Source organism: Oryctolagus cuniculus, chromosome 12 (genome assembly GCF_964237555.1).
Source record: "Oryctolagus cuniculus chromosome 12, mOryCun1.1, whole genome shotgun sequence".
Lineage (NCBI taxonomy): Eukaryota > Metazoa > Chordata > Mammalia > Lagomorpha > Leporidae > Oryctolagus > Oryctolagus cuniculus.
Window position 1 is genome coordinate 19,601,171 of NC_091443.1, and position 20,595 is coordinate 19,621,765.

Genomic DNA, 20,595 nt, shown 5'->3' on the forward strand with positions numbered 1-20,595 from the left:
GGAGGGCTGGAAGAATCACTAAACTCCTAAAGTTGTAGTTATGAAATTTATACTCATTAAATAAAAGGTTTCTCTGGGAAAAAAAAAATAAAAAAGGCAGGCAGTGGGCTAGATTTGGGCCCGTGAGCTATGGTTCATAGACCTCTGGTCTAAGAGGTTATTGGAGTACATTTGTTTTTCTGGGCAAAGGTCAGTCAGTTGTAGACAAGAAGCTGTCATTTCATGATTTCAGCTCTCATGAATCAGTCTTCAGAACTGTATCTTTAAAAGCAGAATCCAGAATTAGGATGAGCAATGAAGAGAATTTCAACGGCTTCATTTTAAAATGCAGCTTCTAAGTGGGATATGCACCTCATGAAAAACGATGTCCCATGCAAGGACTCTTCAGAAAGCTTGCAGCAAAATGGAATTAAAAGGTAAGCTCCCGGTGAGTGCTGTCCGCAGGGGAGGTGTGTGGCTGCTGTGATTGTTAGATTTCCCCTGTGTAGGTGGTCGCTGGCCAGGTTGAAGACATGGCCATGGGAGCCCAGGACCCTAAGGCAGAGGCTGGGGTCTGGTAAGACCTGTCATTGGACAGGTGAGGGAGTTGGACAGAGGTTTAGTAAACTGAAAGAGATGGGACAGTGAAGGGCAAACGAGAGGACCATTCAGAGCCCACTCCAGTGCCCTGTGGATTTTGCACCTGCTTAGGCAGCCCTTCTCAAGGCAGTCTGGCCCCATTTCCCGACTGGGGACGGTTGTTGGGGTCATTGTTTACTGTGACTGAATCCTGTGTGTTATACAGTGACCTAGTCCTGGGATCTGTAGGGTTCTGAGCCGTCAGTTCATCTTGTGTTCCAGGCAGGAGTGGAGAATGTCTGGCCCATGGGCTGTACGAAGCCTGCGAAATCATTTGTTCCATCCCTGCCAAGACAACTGCAGGTGGGACTCAAAAGTCAATAAATCTATAGCAAGATAATTTTTAATGTGATAATTTTGTGTGGCCCATGAATGATCTCACAAATATCCATATGGCCCTTGGCAAAAAAAAAAAAAAAAAAAAAAATTAAAAAAGTTTCCCCAGTCCTGTGGAGCATAAAGTCAACTGGCTAGAATGAAGACCAATAAAACTTTTATCAAACCAGTGTTAGGCAGAGAATCTCCTTTAACGTTTGCTGGTGACATTTTCAGCTTGAGTTAGGGGACTCAGTCTAGGTTAAGAGCAAGGGCTCTGAAAGCCAGCTGGCAGGGCTCTAACACCAGTCTCGCCACACTGGCTGTGTAATGGTTCTGTGTACAATAGCCTAATCTTTCCAAAACCATCTTCTCTGTAAGATAATCTAGCCTTCTCTCCAAAAGGCTGTGAGTGTGTGCCTGCCTGCCCGCCCCACTGCCCCATCCGCACCCCAGATATTTTTCCCTGGCTGCTGCAGATGTCTGGATGGAATCATATTAATTTTAAATTACTTTTAAAAATGACATACTTTGCTGCAAGCCAACTCCTTCCTAAGCTGTGTCAGCTAAAGGTCTCCCCACCAGTTAGTCTGAAGAAGTTTTTGCTGTCATATCTGTCCTGTTAATTTAAGCAGAAACTGTAATTAGATGTAAGTGGTCCTGTTCCCACAGAAATGAATGGCAGCATCTGTAGAGAGACAACCGTTCCAAACCCTTTTGGCTACCAGTGCTGTACAAGTTAGCTGTGGAGCGAGGCCCAGATCCAGACTTCTGTCGGCCTAATTTTCTATCTATGGACACACAACACTAAATCCAATATTTCTAATGCCTTGCTGTGATGGGTGCAAAGCCAAGCACATTCCAGACTCTGATGCTGGTGGCTCCTCCTGAGAAGGACACACGTAACTGGTGTGTGTGTGTGTGTGTGTGCGTGCTCACTTGGCATAGATAGGAAAAATAAATAGAAGTTCGATGAGCTGTGTGGAAAACCAGAAAATCGGAAAAAGCAGAAAGTTGTGTTTATAACCAAGCAATCAAACCATAAAGATATTTTGAATGAAGATGTTTTGTTTCCTTGTTAATGCTTCTGATTAAGAAATGCACTCCTCATACTACAGAGGCCTGGCCAATGCTAAAGCCAAGTGCAACGGCTTCCTTTCTTCTGTGCACTGGGGAAAGACATGTGCATAGAGACGTTCCATACTGTACCAAAGCTTCAACAAAGTGAAAAAAAAACAAACAAACAGAAAACATCAGTCTTGATGGATTTGCAGATTGGTAAGGACTTGAAATACACAAACTCAAAAACATCACCATACAGAATTGAGAACAATAATAAGAAATAGAGTGAACCTCTCTCCACGATGACAAAAGCATAGTTAAAAAAATTCATAAAATCTGGTCTCCTATTGTAAGATCAATGAAATGACAGAGTGAGGTTACCCAGTTAACCAACTGCCCGGACATTCCAGGGGTCTGTGCCATCAAATCCCTCCTGATCTTGTCCCCAGTTTGGTGCCGCCTGGAAGTAGTCGTCCACTTCCGCTTAAATATGCCTTGGGGTGGACTGGACCTTCAGAAAAGATGTTGTAATTCCTGGAATCTCCCAGAAAGCTGGTGCCCTTTTCACTAGCTGGATCCAGGGAAATTGGGATGTGGGAATTCCTGGCCTCCCTGCTTCCTGGTGGGATTCCTGCATAGGCTTCACTTTGCCTTCCATGCACCTGTCCTCCTGCCCACCAGTATCTTTGAGAACCACACCAGACAAGGGCAGCCAGTTGTTAATTTGTCCAATCCAAATTTGCTCCTTCCTATGCTTTCTTAACTTTTTCAAACGTAGAAAGGAATTCTTCCAGTGTAGATTGTAGCTGCAAAGGTTTCTTGCGAGAAGATAGACTGAGACCTTAATGGAAATGTAAAATTTAGCTGTCCCAAGGGATGATGAGGGCATTTCAGGAAAGATAAACTTTATAGCATCAAGTAAAGAGTATTTTCCTAGCTGACTTTGCGATTCCCTAGAAAACACATACGTGGTTTAACAGGGGTGAGGGTATTTCAAAATTCATGGCAAACAGAGCAAAAAGATTTATTTTGGCACGAAAATTTTAGAATCCATGCATATATATGAGGGGGGCATTGAAAAATTTGTGGAAAATGCATCTTATTTAAAAAATCCTATGCATAGATTTTAATTTTTTGTACCAAAATTAGCTTATCTGTTAATTCCACTTTCCACAAATTTTTTAAACTACCTTTATATTTGACCAAAATAGGGAACTTTGGGATCTTTTGGGGTGGCAGTAAGGGAAAAGAGTCTGTATTGGTACCTGATAGTGTTTTTTTTTTTTTCAGATTTATTTATTTACAAGTCGGAGTTACAGAGAGAAGGAGAGGCAGAGAGAGAGAAAGAGAGAGAAAGAGAGAGAGAGGTCGGTCGGTCTTCCATCTGCTGGTTCACTCCCCAGGTGGCTGCAACGGTGAGAGCTGTGCCAATCCAAAGCCAGGAGCCAGGAACTTCTTCTAGGTCTCCCACATGGGTGCAGGGGCCCAAGGACTTAGGCCATATTCTACTGCTTTCCCAGGCCACAGCAGAGAGCTGGATGGGAAGTGGAGCAGCCGGGTCTCGAACCAGTGCTCATATGGGATGCCGGCATTGCAGGCAGCAGCTTCACCCAGTACGCCACAGCACCAGCCTGATTTTTTTCTTCTTTTGAGCTCTTGGCTTCTTAAGCATTTGGGGTAGTAGAGGAAAAGCTGTGTTTCTCGAGAGGACATTTAGTTGCATCTGTGCATCACACAAGACCCCATCAACTGTGACATGTTTGGATGCGAAGACTAAAAATCAAGAGACAGAAACAGAGAGAGATAGGGGTTGGCAGGGAGAGAAAGAGAGAGAGAGAGAGAGACAAAGCCCAATTCACCTAAGGACCAACCTATCAGAATTTTCTAATTCAAAAACTGAGCTTGCCCTTTTATATAAACACAGCAGCTTTGTCTGGAATTTTGATTTCAGTTAAATCTCAATCAAGCAAACTGCAAATACTCCAGGGATCAAGACAGGAAATCTAAGTTGATAGCAGTTGTGTAGCTCATTTTAGTAAAGGCTTACCTTCTGGTTGATTCACTTGTCATTATCTCTTCCCTTGGTGATTTTCCTATTCCTCCCTATGGTTAATACTTGGCTTTTTTTTTTTATGTAGAGCATTTTAATCTTTAAAGTGCCATGCAGGCAAGAATTAATCTCTGGTGGAATTTTTCCATTTTGTCGATGGAGGAGATGGTGGAGGAGATGTAGATAGATTGCCTGGGACTCCAGAGTGGAATATTTTCCGAGCTGGGATTTGGTGAGTAATCTCAGCCCTAGAAATCCTGACACAGCGTTAGAATTTCAGCCGGCTCCTGCCTTACAGAGAGCCTCTTGCTCCAAATTTGTGAGGATGTGAGTTTGTATGGTGGTGGGGGAAGAGGATGAGGGACTGCTAATGAATAGAGTAAAAGTGATGTGGTTCACTTGAAAAGAAAACAAAACAACCAGCACCCAGACAAGAAATTGCTGACAGCATTGGATATAACAGAGTTTTGGGCAATTATTTTCTGCCTTTGGGGTATGGTGCTCCCATCTATAAGAACAGGAACAAAGACAGAAGTATGTGCTGAGCTACTGTGCTTTGCTATAAAGGACTGAAAGGGAGTTAGGTGGCTTCCTGTGGTCACTGACGTAGACAAAGGAGACTGGGAGAGATGTCGGGACTTGCCGCAGAGCCTGTAACTAAGAAGCACAGGAGTGTATTGTGTCATGCGTAGCAGCCTCAAGAGAGAGGGCAGGACTGGCTGACCCTGTGGGACCTGGATGGCTCTCATGTCACAGGATCCCATGAGAGGGGGCAGTTCGGCGAGTCTGAGTGGATGACCAGATATGATTAAAGAGCAGATCCTCTCTCTGTGAGGGAGACCCCAGTGGAAAGACGGGGCCATCAAAGAAGGATGCACTTTTCTCTGAAGGGAGGAGAGAACTTCCTCTTTGCTTATGGCCCTGTCTAAATACTGACAGAGTTTGTGCATTCAAAAGGCTTCCATAGCCTTGGCAGCTCACGTCAAGAGCCTCAGGTGATCACTGATGTCATACATAAGAGTGTTACTTGCTAAGTTAACAACAGAAGTCACTGTGCACTAACTCCCCATGCAGGACCCGTGTCCTCAATGAGTTAGTTGTATTATGAGAATTAACTGTAAAACTTGTTCTCAAACAGTTTTTTTTGTGTGTATGTGTGTGTGTGTGTGCAAATTATGGAAATGTTTACTTAGTATAGAGTTGATCTTCTGTGTATAATGTCAATAGAAAATGAATCTTAATGGAGAACGGGACTGGGGATGGGAGAGGGAGGAGGAGGAGGGGTGGGAGTGAGGGTGGGAGGGTGGGTAAGGTGGGAAGAATCTCTATGTTCCTGAAGTTGTACTCATTAAATAAAAGGTTTCTTTGGGGGAAAAACAAGAGGTAGTCATCCATGGTGCTTTTAATAAATGTTTCTGACAACTATGAAGCAAACAAACAAACAAAGAGTGGACCCTCTCCTTGCAGCTGTGGGTCACTGATTCAGGCAGTGGTTGTCAAGCTTAACTCCTCATCTGCATCACCTTGGGAACCTAAAAAGTGTCCTGAGGCTTCGGTCCAGACATGGGAGAGGGGCCCGGACATCAGTGTTTCCAGATCTTCCCCGGTGAGTCCACTGCACAGTCGGAGTGGAGTACAGATGCCTTGGACTTAGCAATTCACACTGGGGAGCTTCCTTGGGGAGGTGGTTTGACACAGCCTTCCCTGTCTCTCCCGTGCCTTGTCTCCCTTTGCTCCTGTGAGCGAGCAAACGGGATGGACAGCATTCCCCAGCTTCCTGCTGCTTCCTCCTCGCTCTTCACAGCAGAGTGTGATTGCTGGAGGGGTGGGGAAGAATGAAAATTAATAACAACAGGCATGAACAACAAACACTGGCAACAGGTTTATTCCTGACAAAGACTTAGCAGCGCCTAATCATGACATGCCAAAACATTAGTGAGGAGACTAGTCACGCGTGACTTGCTCGGGTAGCTCTGCCAGCAGACGTCGACTGGCTCTTGGGAGTAGCTTCCACCCAGTGCACCTCCCCAGACAGAGGATGTGGAGGCTTTACTTTGAGGGGAGACACAAAAGTGATGTGCAGTGTCAAAGCATTCCCATGTTCAAAATGACCCAGCACCATATGGGATTCCGTGAGCTAGAAAATGCTTGATTAAAATTCCCACCCTGTCCACAGACCAAAAGGGACTTTATCCCTAAATCTGGCACATTTAAACTGTGGCTACTTCTAGAGTTGTATTATATGGGTTCTTGCTTAGAGACAGGTCCCCTATTTTGGATTCTGATTTCAAACTCTCTGACTAATGGAATTTTGCATGTTTCACAGTAATGAACATGGCAGAATTATAAGCAATCTAGATCCCATTATGTTTGCAGTATAAATGTGTTGCCATAGAAAAGTGAGAAAAATCAGAGAAAAGATGCTTTTTCATTTTGCACAGCATATCAGGTTCAGTTTCAATTGTTAGAAATGTTTTTAGTAAGTTTACAGTTTCTTATTGTGAAATACACACATACATCATAATGCAAAGATATTCGGCTTGGACCATGTGTTGAGCCTGGCAGTTAAGACGTCTGTGTCCCACATCAGAGTGCCTGGATTCTGTCTCTGGCTCCAGCTCCTGACTCCAGTTTCCTGCCCTTGCAGACCTTGGGAGCAGCAGGTGATGGTTCAAGTAATTGGGTTCCTGCCACTCACGTGGGAGACCTGGGCTGCATTACTGGATATTGTAAGCATTTGGGGAATGAACCAGTCGATGGGAGTGAAGGAAGAAATGAATGCAGGAAGGGAGGGAGGAGGACAAGAAAAAAACAGAGAAAGAAAAAATATTCAGCTCCATGACCTTTCATAAGGGACATTTGTGAACCTGCCACCAGCCCAAGAAACAGAATGTGGCAAATCCTCCTATAGTGAATTGTTAGGTAGGAGAGCAGCATCATTTTGAAATTCTGTCTTTCTTCTTGGAAAACTGATGAACATTTGAATCTGGTTCTGAAAGGCTCTTAAGAGGGAAAAGAAGGAAAGTGTGGTCATGGCTAATGCTGAGTTCATCTACAGTGCGGGAGACCCATCTCCAGGCTGGCTCCACTTCCCGCTGTTGCCTGGGCCTCCTTCTGTGCCTTTGCCCCTGCTCTTTCTCTGCATGGAGAGCCCTCCCGCTGTTGAATGTACAATGGGACTTGATAATACCTTTCCAACCTGAGGCTTTCATTCTTAATCACTTGAATATAAAGAGAGGCCCATGTAGCCCAGTCTCTGAGGAATTACATTTGGAGAAGTGTAGCAACTGCAAGAAATTAAAGCAATTCTAAATCTAACCTGCATCATTTGAAGAATGTATTAGGAGTATATTTCATATTCCAGAGGGACAAAAATGCCCTGTCGCCTTCTCACCGCTTCCATGCCTTACAGAATTTCCAGAGTCCTATTACCAATTCTCCCCAGAAATTACCTCCTAGACAGCTCACACCCTGGCACTGTCTCTCTCTGTCCTCCCTCCCCTTTCCCTCTTCCTTATTGTGTAGAATAGTTACGTAGCACAGGCTTCCTTACGTTTCCTTTCATCTCCACCCATCATCTAGATCTTTAAAAGCAAAGAGCTGTGGAAGTGGGCCTCCTAGCAAGATGGTTTCCATTTTCCTCTTTATTTGGGATCCTTTTTCTGTCTATTCATTCCTAGAATTCTGTCTCACACAGAGCCCAGACCGGTTTGGCAAAGGCCAGATTATGCTTAGGGGATGAGCTAGTGGGGGTTGATGATCAGTGTGTGTGGATGGGTGGGAGAATCGGGTGCAGATTGGAATGCAAAATTCTGATCACAAACATAGCTCTTTGGGTTGAACAAGATTTAAAAAATCAGAGCCGGCGCCGTGGCTCAATAGGCTAATCCTCCACCTTGCGGCGCCGGCACACCGGGTTCTAGTCCCGGTTGGGGCGCCGGATTCTGTCCCGGTTGCCCCTCTTCCAGGCCAGCTCTCTGCTATGGCCAGGGAGTGCAGTGGAGGATGGCCCAGGTGCTTGGGCCCTGCACCCCATGGGAGACCAGGAAAAGCACCTGGCTCCTGGCTCCTGCCATCGGATCAGCGCGGTGCGCCGGCTGCAGCGGCGGCCATTGGAGGGTGAACCAACGGCAAAGGAAGACCTTTCTCTCTCTGTCTCTCTCTCTCACTGTCCACTCTGCCTGTCAAAAATTAAAAAAAAAAAAAAAAAAATTTAAAAAATCAATTGAATGAGTAGGACTTAGAACTGCTACAGCTTAAGCTCATATAAGGGGCAGGACAGTCTTTTAAAGGGTTAAACACATTGATAGCCCTGTGTGGGTCAGAGTTACCGAAAGCATTGCTTCGACCTTGGAAGATTCCTCAGGACTGAGGTGGTGGGGAACACAGGGTTGGGTGGGGGTCAGAAAAGTGGAATCGACCTGCTTGGGTGGCGCTCGTCTTCCTCAGGGGTCTTTGCTAAGAAGCTCTTCTTTCTGCCGGCGCCGTGGCTCAGTAGGCTAATCCTCTGCCTGCGGCGCCGGCACACCAGGTTCTAGTCCCGGTCGGGGCACCGGATTCTGTCCTGGTTGCCCCTCTTCCAGGCCAGCTCTCTGCTGTGGCCCGGGAGTGCAGTGGAGGATGGCCCAAGTGCTTGGGCCTGCACCCAATGGGAGACCAGGAGAAGCACCTGGCTCCTGCCATCGGATCAGCGCGGTGTGGTGGCCATTGGAGGGTGAACCAACGGCAAAAGGAAGACCTTTCTCTCTGTCTCTCTCTCTCACTGTCCACTCTGCCTGTCAAAAAAAATAAAAGAAAAAAAAAAAGAAGCTCTTCTCTCCTTCACTCACATCTGCAAGGACCAAATCCTCATGCAGGGCGGAGCCAGAGGAGCCTGAGAGCAGACAGACTCATAAAGACAAGGCTGTGCCAAGGGCCGGTGTGCTGCTCCACAGCCTGGGCTATGAGCCTTTGGGTGGTGAACACGATCGGGAAGCAAAAGTGACCAGTGAAAACATAGCCCTGAAGCCAGCAGAGCGCTTGGTGGGTCCTCTCTTCTAATGTGTCCGGTGGCCAAGAGAACAAAGTAGCCTTGATAGAAAATCAAGGAGCAGGAAGATGAGCTCAGCTGGCCTCACACACGGGTCAGACAGATCCCAGATGGGTGGGCTAGCTAAGAGAAAAGGAGATGATTTTTAGAGAACAGTAACAGAAAAGAACTAGAGATTTTATTTACTAAAAGTTGCTTTAGCCATCCAATGGTGTGAACTCCATATCCTGCAATAATACTTATGTTTCTGAAATCTCAAAAAACAACTCTGTTAACTCCCAAATCTGATTCCACGCAACAAAGCATCTGCTCACTGCAGACGTCATCCTTCATATAATGCATACGTGGGAGTCCTTGTAGGGCTGCAGCCCATGTGTGGGGTAATATGACACAATATATTTCCTAGCTCCCACTGATCCATGGATGGAAACTTGAAGACAAGCAAGGAAAAGGATTCTCAACACCACTGGGAAATAACCATTTGCTAGGCAGGACTATGTCTCTTTGATAAGGAGAGCAAAGATTCAGTAAGTCCTTGTCTTTTCTTGAACTTAAACACTTCTGCCACTCATAACCCAGCTGCCCTCTCAGGCAGTATCTGTTCACAAATATTCATGGTTGGTATTTTAAGGACAAAGGACAAGAAATGGGAACAGCATTTTCTGGGGGCTAAGAGATGTAGCCAGCCTGGTGGCTGTCAGCATGGCGCATCAGACCCTCCGAGTCACACCCATGATCCCAGGACTCAGGATGCTGCTATTTGGACCCATCTCTTCTCTCCTTACCCAACACAGCTACCCAAGTCCTGCTTCTTGTTACCTGGGACCTTGGTACTGAAACAGCCCTACCTACCTGTGGGCTTGTCTCCTGCCAGTCCACCTGAATCACCTGTAAGATGAATTTTGCAAATATGCCCTACTGTGTCATTTCTTTGCCTTAGAATTTATAGTAGTTACCTGCTGCATACTGGATAAAGTCCTAAATTGTGACCTGTAACTTAAGGACCAAATTATTTTCGCTTATTTCCTAATAAATACCTTTTGCTGAACCAAGCTGCTCCCTTAATACAAATGCTTATGAATATTTCTAATGCATGCTTTTCAAAAACAAAAAAGATGATTATCCTAAGGGCTGATGTTCAGCCTAGCCATTAAGATATTCCTGGGGACACCTGTATCCTATATCAGACACTTGGGTTTAGTTGTCAGCTCTGCTCCTGATTCCGGCTCCTTGCTAATTGCACACCCTTGAGAGGCAGCAGTTGATGGCTCACGTAGTTGGGTTGCTGCTACCCACATGGGAGATCTTGATTGGGTTTTCATTTCCTGACTTCAGTCTGTCCCGTCCCTGGTTGTTGTGGGCATTTAAGAACTGAACCAGCAGATGGAAACTCTTTGTTTGTCTTCTCTGTTTCTTTGACTTTCAAAATAAATAAATAACACATAAATAAATAAATAGATATTCTTTAAAAGATGATTAATCTAAACATTCTCACTTGTGATTTGCCTGACAATATACCATACACAGCTTTCCGTGTCAGCATATCAGAATGCCACAGTCTTTAAAAGCTGGATATAATGAATGTTACATGTATGTAATACATCAACTGTAAATGAATACATAATACTATGTATTTCAAAGAGTCATAGTAGAGATCAACAAGGTGAAAACAATTGAAATGCTTAGAACTGTATTTAGCACGTAGTAAGAACCAATAAGTGCTACCTATTTCATAATAACAATAGCAAATATAATGATAATAGTATTGATAATAATTATTGATTTACGTGTCAGTTCCTCCACTGGTAAATACCTATTTCTTCTCTAGTTTTTTTTTTTGTTTTTTTTTTTTTTGTTTTTTTTTTGACAGGCAGAGTGGACAGTGAGAGAGAGAGACAGAGAGAAAGGTCTTCCTTTTGCCGTCGGTTCACCCTCCAATGGCTGCCGCAGCCGGCGCGCTGCAGCCGGCGCATGTACTGATCCGATGGCAGGAGGCAGGTGCTTCTGGTCTCCCATGGGGTACAGGGCCCAAGCACTTGGGCCATCCTCCACTGCACTCCCTGTCCACAGCAGAGTGGAAGAGGGGCAACCGGGACAGAATCTGGCGCCCCGACCGGGACTAGAACCTGGTGTGCCGGCGCCGCAAGGCGGAGGATTAGCCTAGAGAGCCGCGGCGCTGGCCTCTAGTTTTTCAGTTGACAGATAATACTACAACTTATAACATATCTTTGTACACTAGGTGACGATACTAATTCACCTATCAATAGTATAAAAAATGTGGAATAATAATTTCTAAACGTGTGCTGTATTTATAATTAGAGAAATGCTCACTGTGAGGAATATGGAAATACAAAAATGTGATAAAAAATTAAACCCTGTCAAAACCTTACCGTTTAGAAATAAAATCATTGCCAATAGTTTAATGCATTTCTTTGGGGGATCATTTTACTAGATAAACATGTTTTCCTTTTTTCAATATAATATTTTTAAAAATTTATTTATGTATTTATTTGAAAGCAGGATACAGGGGGAGAGAGAGAGAGAGAGAGAGAGAGAGAGAGAGAGAGAGAGAATATCTTCCATCTGCTGGATTCACTCCCCAAATGGCTGCAATGGCCAGGGCTGGGCCAGGCACAGGCCAGGAGCCTGGAGCTTCTTCTAATTCTCCCACATGGGTGCACAGCCCAAGGGCTTGGCCCATCGTCTGCTGCTTTCTCAGGTACATTAGCAGAAAGATCAGAAATGGATGAGTTGGTACTTGAACTGGCTCTCCTATATGGGATATGGTATCCCAAGCAGTGGCTTAACCCACTGTACCACAATGCCCACCTTCCTTATTGGATATTTAAGTTAGTGCTAACTGTTCACCATATATAGAAGTCCACAGTCAATTCTTTCCTCCCTCTCCTTCCCTCCCTTCCTCCCTCCCATCCATCCATCTATCCATCCATCCTTTCTTGAGACAGATAGGCAGAGGCAGAGACACAGATCCAGAAAAACAGAGCTCCCATCTCAGTCTCTAAAATACCTGCAATGGCTGGGGCTGGAGCAAGCTGAAGCTGAGATCCAGGAACTCATTCCTGGTTTCCCACATAGGAGGCAAGAACCCAATCACTTAAGCCACCACTGCTGCCTCCCAGTGTGGGCATTGGCAGGAAGGTGGAATCAGGAGTGGAGCCAGGACTCAAACCCAGGCACTCCGTTGTGGGATGCAGGCATCCTAACTGGCCACTTAACCAGTAGGTCCAACACCTGTCCCTGCAGAGAGTTTTCTTGAATGTAAGCTTTTAGTTCATTTCAGTTTTACTTGAATTGGGCAGAATGCACACTCTTGATTGCCACAGTGCTTTCTGAAAGGGTGTCAGCAACATTAGAGCGCCCCTGACCCAGGAATAGCCTGCAGCCATCCGAGCCCACTTTCCCATTTGGAAACACCCAACCATGCTTCTTTGGCTCCAGACTGGTCCTGGAAAGCCTGGCAACAGATACCAGGCTAGACCTCCTGCCATCAAGATGCCAACAATCCTTAGACTGGAATCTTGCTTTGCAATCCTGCCTTATCGAATAGTATCAGTTCTTGCTTTTCACAATCTTCCATTCAAATTCTTTGTGGCAACACTTCATCCTCTTAGATACCACTGCAGTGAACTATAGAAGATAGGCATCTCAGCAAATCTAAATTCTATTTTCTGCTCAGGCAGGCACTAGCTGTGTGATGTCGGGAAAGTGATTTATCCCCTCTGTGTCGCAGTGGCCTAATCAGTAAACCAGAGGAATGTGTAACAGGTCTTTCTGCAATATGGCATTTAGCACCAACAAATGGAATAAATTCACTACAAGATAATTTGGAAGATAGAAATCCACATGTAAGTGTGCTTAAAAGGAGTCTACAAGGGCACTTCAAAAAAGTTGTGGAAAAATCACATTAAAAGAAAAGCTTGTTTTGGTGCAAACATTGTTTTGGAATCCATGCATGTTTTTTTTTCTTAGTATGCATTTTTCCATCAACTTTTTGAAGATTCTTTCATAGGCATGGACACCAACATAAACTGATTTTTTAACTCCTGTTCTTCCACGGACTTTTCAAAGTCCCGTTGTCTATGGCTCATAGCTTTGTTGCTTTGATTAAATGAGTGATTTGTTAGCTAAGCTGACTTTGGCATTTTCTTTAGCACTGAAGGAGCCGGTGAACACTGGTTGCGTTCCGTACTGCAGAGTAAGATAGGCAGTGAGAGGGGGTGAAAGAACAGAGGTGACTGAAGGGGCTTGAAACAGTCTACCTATCAGGTGTGTTGATAGCGTTGGTCAAGAATTCACAAGCAAGGGGTGTCAGGTACAAAATATCACTGTCTCTTTAGCCACAGGCAAAGAGTTTGTGTCAGTTCCTTTTCCCTTGCTTTCATCCATATGCAAGCAAGTGATAACATGTGCTAAGTTAAATAATGCATGGTACTTCAACTATTCCTACTTTCTATCCTTTGGTTATTGTAATTACATGTAATTTTGTGACGGATTTTCTATTTTTTAAGAAATCGCACTTTTGTACTTGATCCAGCTAACAGGATTTTCTTACATTACTTCATAAAGAGACCATCTTTAAACTTCTAATGTTATTTCTTATTCATTAGTACATTTGCCTGTGGGGTATGTTCATAAATGGGTTAAAGTTACAAAGTTATGCTTATAAAAGCTCATGGTAATTTGGAGTATCAGGAGGATTTATTAATTTTGAAATCTTAAAAGAGCAAAAGCTAAAATGAGATTGGATTAAGTATATTCTTGCATGCAGTTATTCTAAACACCCTTAAGGACCAAAGACTAACTTACAGAGGACATTATGCAAATGTGAATATATCTCCAAGTGCCTCGTAGGCTTGCTGATGTAATATTTTACATGGTTAGTTAAGTACATCAAGTAAAAGGTTTGACCTTGATAGAGTACAAAGGTGCTTATTTAAAAACAACTCCGTTATTTTCCAGGCCATTGCAGAACAATCAACATAAGGTGAACAAAATCAAGAATCTCATCATCAGCGTCTTAGTCAGCCATGCATCTGCTCCACGGGAAACCAAATATATTCAGTAGAACCCCCCTCCCCCCGTATCTCCCATATTTGTGCTGGTCACCTGAATATCCCATGTGCTTGAATGCTCCTTTAGGGGCTGTTTGGTTGCAATGTGAAGAAACCATCTCCAGACATGGCTGAGCCCAAGAATTGCCTGGGGAAGGTAATACAGATTCCCCAGGTCTCATCTAGGTTCATTTCATCAGAGCTTTTGAGAGTAGGCCCAAGAACTATGAGCTTTCAATTCTTTTCTTTTCTTTCTTTTTTTTAAGATTTTTTTTTATTTGAAAGGCAAAGTGACAGAGAGAGAGAGAGAGAATCTTCCACCTGCTGGTTCACTCCCCAAATGGCCATGACAGCTAGGGTTAGACCAGGCCAAGCTCAGAACCAGGAAATCAGTCCAGATCTCCTGTGTATTGCAGGGACCCAAATAATTGGGCCATCTTCTGCTGCCTTCTCAGAAGCATTAGTGGAGAGCTGGGCTAGAAGTGGAGTAGCTGAGACTCCATCCAGTGCTCTGATACCAGATGCCAGTGGTATCTCTAGTGGTAGCTTAACCTACTACACCTCAGTGCCAGCCCTGAATCATGAACTTTCTACGAAAGCTTCCCCACCCCCAAAATTTCTTGATCTGATTTAGGAACCACTGGAGGCTTTGTCAGCCACAATTTGACAGCCTGACATGGTAGGACTTTATCTGTTACTTTTGATTCCACTATCGTTTCCATCAGATAAAGACTAGAGATACTTGCCTGGGATTTGCACTTTCTATTTTAAAAAAGGAACAAAGTATGAGTGGGATATGATAACTTAGACTCTGGAAACTCAGATTAGAGGGGCCATCCCGGGGCCCTCAGCATCTGTTTGTGGTACTCACACGTAGGGGAGGCTGGAGGTAGGGATGGTGTTTAGGGTGGAGAAGACAAGAGATGGTTATGAAGAAATCTAGACATTCATTGCCTCACCTCTGCCCCAGGTAGAATTTTTCCTCCAAAAAACAACATAAATGAGCCAATTAATTGATCAATAGTTTATGTAATTATTCATTTTTAAAAACTAAACAAATACAAGTACTTATCAAGCATTCATAGGAAACAGAGTTCTCTGCTTGCCATGAGGTCACGATTTTAGGAATGTTCTGTGACCTATTCATTAGCAATGAGCAAGAAGAAAGCAGAATATAAGTTTTATAAGCAAACATTTTATGTATTTGAAAGGTAGACCACTGTGGGCGGGGGGGAGAAAGAGAGAGAGAATTTCTATCTGCTGGTTCATTCCAAAATGCCCACTACAGTCAGGGCTGGACCAGGCTGTATCTGGGTGGGTCTCCTGGGCGGGTGGGGGGAACCCAAGCACTTGAGTCATTACCTGCTGCCTTCCAGGGTGCACATTAACATGAAGCTGGTTTGGAAGCAGAGGCAAGACTTGAACCCAGACATTCTGGGGCCAATTTATTTTAGAAGAAATTGTTCTGAGGTTCTGGGATCCAGGAGGGATGTAAATTTCTCATACTGAGCCAAGTGCATTCTCCTCATCTTAATAGAAAGTGTTCGTGTTTCTTTCTGATCATTTTAAGTGTCATTAGCGGCCCAGCAGACTGATACGGGGGCGAGTGGCAGGTGGGGGAAAATGGTGACAGTGGAAGAGAAATGTAATTTCTTCCTCTGTCATCCTGCATGAGCTGTGTAAACTCCTCACAGTTAAACACTTTTAAAGACAGAGATTTAGCATTTGCATCCAAACACTGCTGGTAACACTGCTCACTTTCCCTCTTTTGGAGCCTTCCCAAACAGCCTGGAGATTTGCATTTTCTCTAATAGTCTCAGCAGTATGCTCCTTGCAAAGCAGAAAGAGAAAATGGAAACCTTGCCTTTCCCTGAATGCTGGGTGGAATCACACAACCTTATTCCAGGTGGCCCAGTGAATAAATATGCAATTACTATTATTATTGATTGATGGATGGAGCAAACTCCCAAAGCTTCAGGCAAACTCCCAAACTAAAATGACGTCATTGCCTGCCTGTCAGGAGGGGAGAACTTAGGTTTGTTGTTCCCAGCAGCAGGTGGGTCGCTGAGTGTCTCCTTCAGTTGAGATGGGGAAAAGTGGTGGGGAAAATCCTGAAAATGTAAAATAAAGGCAAATATATGGGATGTGGACTTTTAGTTCTGTGGAGGCTTTGGGTTTCTAAATTTCACACTTGTATTGGGGGAAATAGGGTATCTAAGGAGATTGAATTGTATATTTTTCATTTATTTGAGGGACACACACACACAGAGGGAAGAAGAGAGACAGAAAGAACTCCCACCTTCTGATTCTGTCCCAAATGCCTGCGATGCCCCAGCCAGGAGCTGGGAGCTCAGTCCAGGTCTCCCACATGGGTCACATGGACCAATTACTTGAGCCATCCCTGCTGCCTTTCAGGATCTGCCTTAGAGCCGGGATATGGAGCAGGATGTTAAACCTGGGTTCTCCCATAGGGGATGCAGGCATCTTACTGTGGCATAACCAGGTGGTCAAACACTGGCCCACGGAGAAGCCTTGTGGTAGGGAAAAAGAGGACTGGTGTTGGGAGGACTGTGACTAGGGAGCGCTGTCCTCCCTCACTTTACTAAAATGTTCTGCAATTCCCTCTGTCATTTCTCAGCAGTCCACTTGACCCAATGGCTTGAGCCGTGCCATTTGCTACAAAAGTTAAAATAATGTAAGTGACCTGAACAGACATTGAAAACCAGGGACCCACTGAATGAGTGACATGATCAGCACAATCCTAGTTTCTTAGTTCTTAGTCTTAATGTTGCCCAGGAAACAAGCATTTATGTGACACTAATTGTGTATGTTTTCTTGTCCAAGAACCTCAGAGGCAAAAATACAGTATTTTCTCCTATGCAATTCCTAGTACATTCTAGCACACAATATATGTTTTAATAGATATAGAAAGGAACTAAATTCCCAGCATCTCAGCTTGACTTCTGTAAATAAACCAAATACTAAATATTCCCTGACAATACTCTAAAGGCAAAATATTAATATGTTCAAACTTATTTTCTGCTAAAAGTTATTCTGGAGATGAAATGGCAGTGAAACATATCTACTGATGTATAGTTATTTCTAATGCAGTTGATAGGATTCAGATTTGTCTAACTCTTATTGCACAGAGCAGGTGTAGAGAAGTCTTTTGTTAACAGAGACAGAAAATGAAAGAGATTTAAACCTAACAGTAAACACCACGGCCTTTGTCTCTCTGGTTCTCAGCTGGAGTTGGTATACTGACCTGCAAGTTTCCTGTTGAGACACTTTCTAATAGCAACTTCTGTTCTAAGTTCCTAGAGCACTAGAGTTGGGTGAAATGAAGGAGAAGGACTGATAGTCGCACTTTGGTTGCAAACAACAGAATCCCAACTTCAATTAGTTCAAGCCAAGATGAAATTGATGAGCTCTCATTACTTGAAAGTCAGGCACTGCAGGATCCAGACCTTCTTGATGATATACCTGTTCTGTCTGTCTCAGTCCCTTGGATTTATGTGTTTCTTCTTCTTGTGAACATTGGTCTTACTCTTTCTTGCTGCAGAGGAAGTTTCCCTGTGTTCAAGGGAAGATGTCTGCTAGCCCTCTCAAGTCCATAGTTTTGCATATCATGATGCAAAGGAAGAGAGACACCTGTCTTTCATGCTCACATATCAGTCTCTCCAGTGAGACTCAGATTGATGCCGCTTGTGTCATAAGCTTATCTCTGACCAGTGGGTGCAGTCAGGGCTGCAGGCTACCAACGTGGCCCAAATCTGGACCCCACATTCAGCTCTGTGGCTAAAGGGGACATGAGGTTTTGTGACTGAGAAATCTAAGGAAATCCACTTGAAACAAACTAGGGGCAAAGGAAATGGGGATGCTTTCCCAGGAGGAGGGGGGAGGAGAAGAACAAAACCAGAGTTGCAGCCGAGGTGGGATGGGACGCCAGTGTTGCCTGACAGGTAGTAAAGCTATGGGTTGCTGTGCATCTTTCACTCAGAGATCCACATCTCATCCACTTCTGGGCATTTGATGCCACTAAGTAATGTGTTTCCTACCCCCAAAACAATCCACATGTTGATTGCTTCTTCTTCCTTCACAGGCCCCTCCTTTGAGCCTACTGATGAATGTGGGTGAGGAAGGAGTTGCTTGCTCCCCATGCCCCATCCTGAGATTGCTGACGAGTGGGTGTAAATGAAGTGAGCTGTGCTGAGGGAAGGATCTAGTGGGTATGCTTGGAAACACCGCCAGCTGGACCTACAGCACAGATTCAGTCTCTCAGAATAGAGACTATTCTGATATTTGACAGTCTGCGAAGTCAGCAAGCTCCCTTGGCTTTGCATAGGCTGGTTTTGACTCAGAACCATTCATTCATTCAGTAATTTTATTTTTATAAGATATTTATTTATTTATTTGAAAGAGTTTCAGAGAAGGAGAAGCAAAGAGAGAGAAAGAGAGAGAGAGATGTGTCTTCCATCTGCTTGCTCACTCCCCAAATGGCCATAACAGCCAGGTCTGGGCCAGGCTGCAGCCAGGGAGCCCGGACCTTCTTCCAGGTCTCCCACATTGGTGCAAGGGCCCACGCATTTAGGCCATCTTCTGCTGCTTTCCCAGGCTCATTAGCAGGGAGCTGGATCAGAAGCAGAGCAGCCAGGACTTGAACTGGTGCCCATTTGGGATGCTGTTGCTGCAGCCAGCACTTTCCTCATTCAGTGATTATTTCTTGAGTTCCTTGTGATGTGTTGTTACTACAAAGGTAAGGCAAAATAGACATGGTCCTTATAGAGCTTACAACCTATTAGAGAGGACAGACTATTTTTTTTTAAAGATTTATTTATTTATTTAAGAGCCAGAATTACAGAGAGAGGGTGAGGCAGAAAGAGAGTTCTTCCATCCGCTGGTTCACTCCCTAAATGGCTGCAATGGCCGGAGCTGGGCCAATCTGAAGCCAGGAGCCAGGAACTTCTTCCAAGTCTTCCATGTGAGTTTAGGGGGCCAAACACTTGGGCCATTTTCCACTGCCTTCCCAAGCCATTAGCAGGGAGCTGGATTGGAAGTGGAGCAGCCGGGACTTGAACTGGCACCCATATGGGATACGAGCGCTGCAGGTGGAGGCTTAACTTTCTTTTTTCTTTCTTTTTTTTTTTTTTTTTTTTTGACAGGCAGAGTTAGAGAGAGAGACAGAGAGAAAGGTCTTCCTTCCGTTGGTTCACCCCCCCCCCCAAAATGGCCACCACGGCCAGCATGCTATGCCGATCCAGAGCCAGGAGCCACGTGCTTCGCCCTGGTCTCCCATGTGGGTGCAGGGCCCAAGCACTTGGGCCATCCTCCACTGCCTTCCTGGGCCACAGCAGAGAGCTGGCCTGGAAGAGGAGCAACCGGGATAGAACCAGTGCCCCAACCAGGACTAGAACCTGGAGTGCTGGCGATGAAAGCAGAGGATTAGCCTAGAGAGCTGCGGTGCTGGCCAAGGCTTAACTTTCTATACCACAGTGCCAGCCCTAAGAAGGTATACATTAACCAAAGAATTATGCTAATATTCTTTTCAATTTTGTTTCTACTCTTGCTCCTCTGACCTACCCATTCTCCATAGAGCAGCCAAGCTGATCTTTTAAAAGCATATACCTAAATGTATTCTTCAGTGACTTTTTATTTCTATGTGAATAAAATCTAAGCATTTATTATGACCTCCAAGAACTCTGTGGACTGGATTCCAGTTGAATTCACTCTCTTCTTGTTGTACCCACTACACCTGCCCCTTACCCATTTCAGCCGCCTCTCAAGCCAGGCACTTTCTCTTCCCTTAGCTTTGCATCTGACTAGCTCCTTGTCATCCTTCTGGTCCCAAAATCAGAGATGTGGGCTGAGCAGTCCACATAAAGGGGCTTCCTGCCCCAGTTCATTTCTGTCATTATTCCCTCTACAGCACTGATCACAACCTGCAGTTGTCTTCCTTTTGGTTTTCTTCCTCAATGCCTGCCTCCTCCCAGAAGAATGAATGCAGGGACCATGTTGGCCTCATTCAGGGCTTCATCTTGGTCTGAGCGATTGATGAGCTCTCACACTCCTGGAGTGATCCCTTTAAGACCCATCTCCAGAGCTACCTCCTCCTCCATGACGCCTGCCTTGGGCAGAACTGATTTCTGCTTCCACAGTATCCCCACCATTCCTCACCCCATGGACACTTTCAGTACAACAGTCACAAAGTTAGGCTGTAATTGCTTCTCTCCATGCCTCGCTTCTCTGCTTAGCTCACAAGCTCCATGAGATTAGGCACTGAAACTTATCTCTGTGTACCCAAAGCCAAGCAGGGGTACCCAGGACGTGGCAGGGGCTCTGATGCTTACTGATGGAATGAAAGCAGCCCCAATTAATCAGCAATCCATACCCAGATGTTTGTGTACTCCTCAAGGCAGGGAAGGGTGGAGAACTACAGAAAGGTTCCTTCT

The 20,595-nt window shown here is 44.7% G+C and overlaps 1 long non-coding RNA gene across 1 annotated transcript in view; it reads left to right on the forward strand.

Moving 5' to 3' along the window:
* Nucleotides 1–227: 227 nt before the first annotated feature.
* The window catches only part of LOC138844534 (uncharacterized), a 61,771-nt gene continuing 41,403 nt past the window's right edge, over nucleotides 228–20,595 (forward strand). The window contains exons 1-3 of the long non-coding RNA XR_011380444.1: nucleotides 228–416; nucleotides 2,052–2,211; nucleotides 3,286–4,277. This is a non-coding gene — a long non-coding RNA (uncharacterized lncRNA). The remainder of the gene's footprint in view (nucleotides 417–2,051; nucleotides 2,212–3,285; nucleotides 4,278–20,595) is intronic.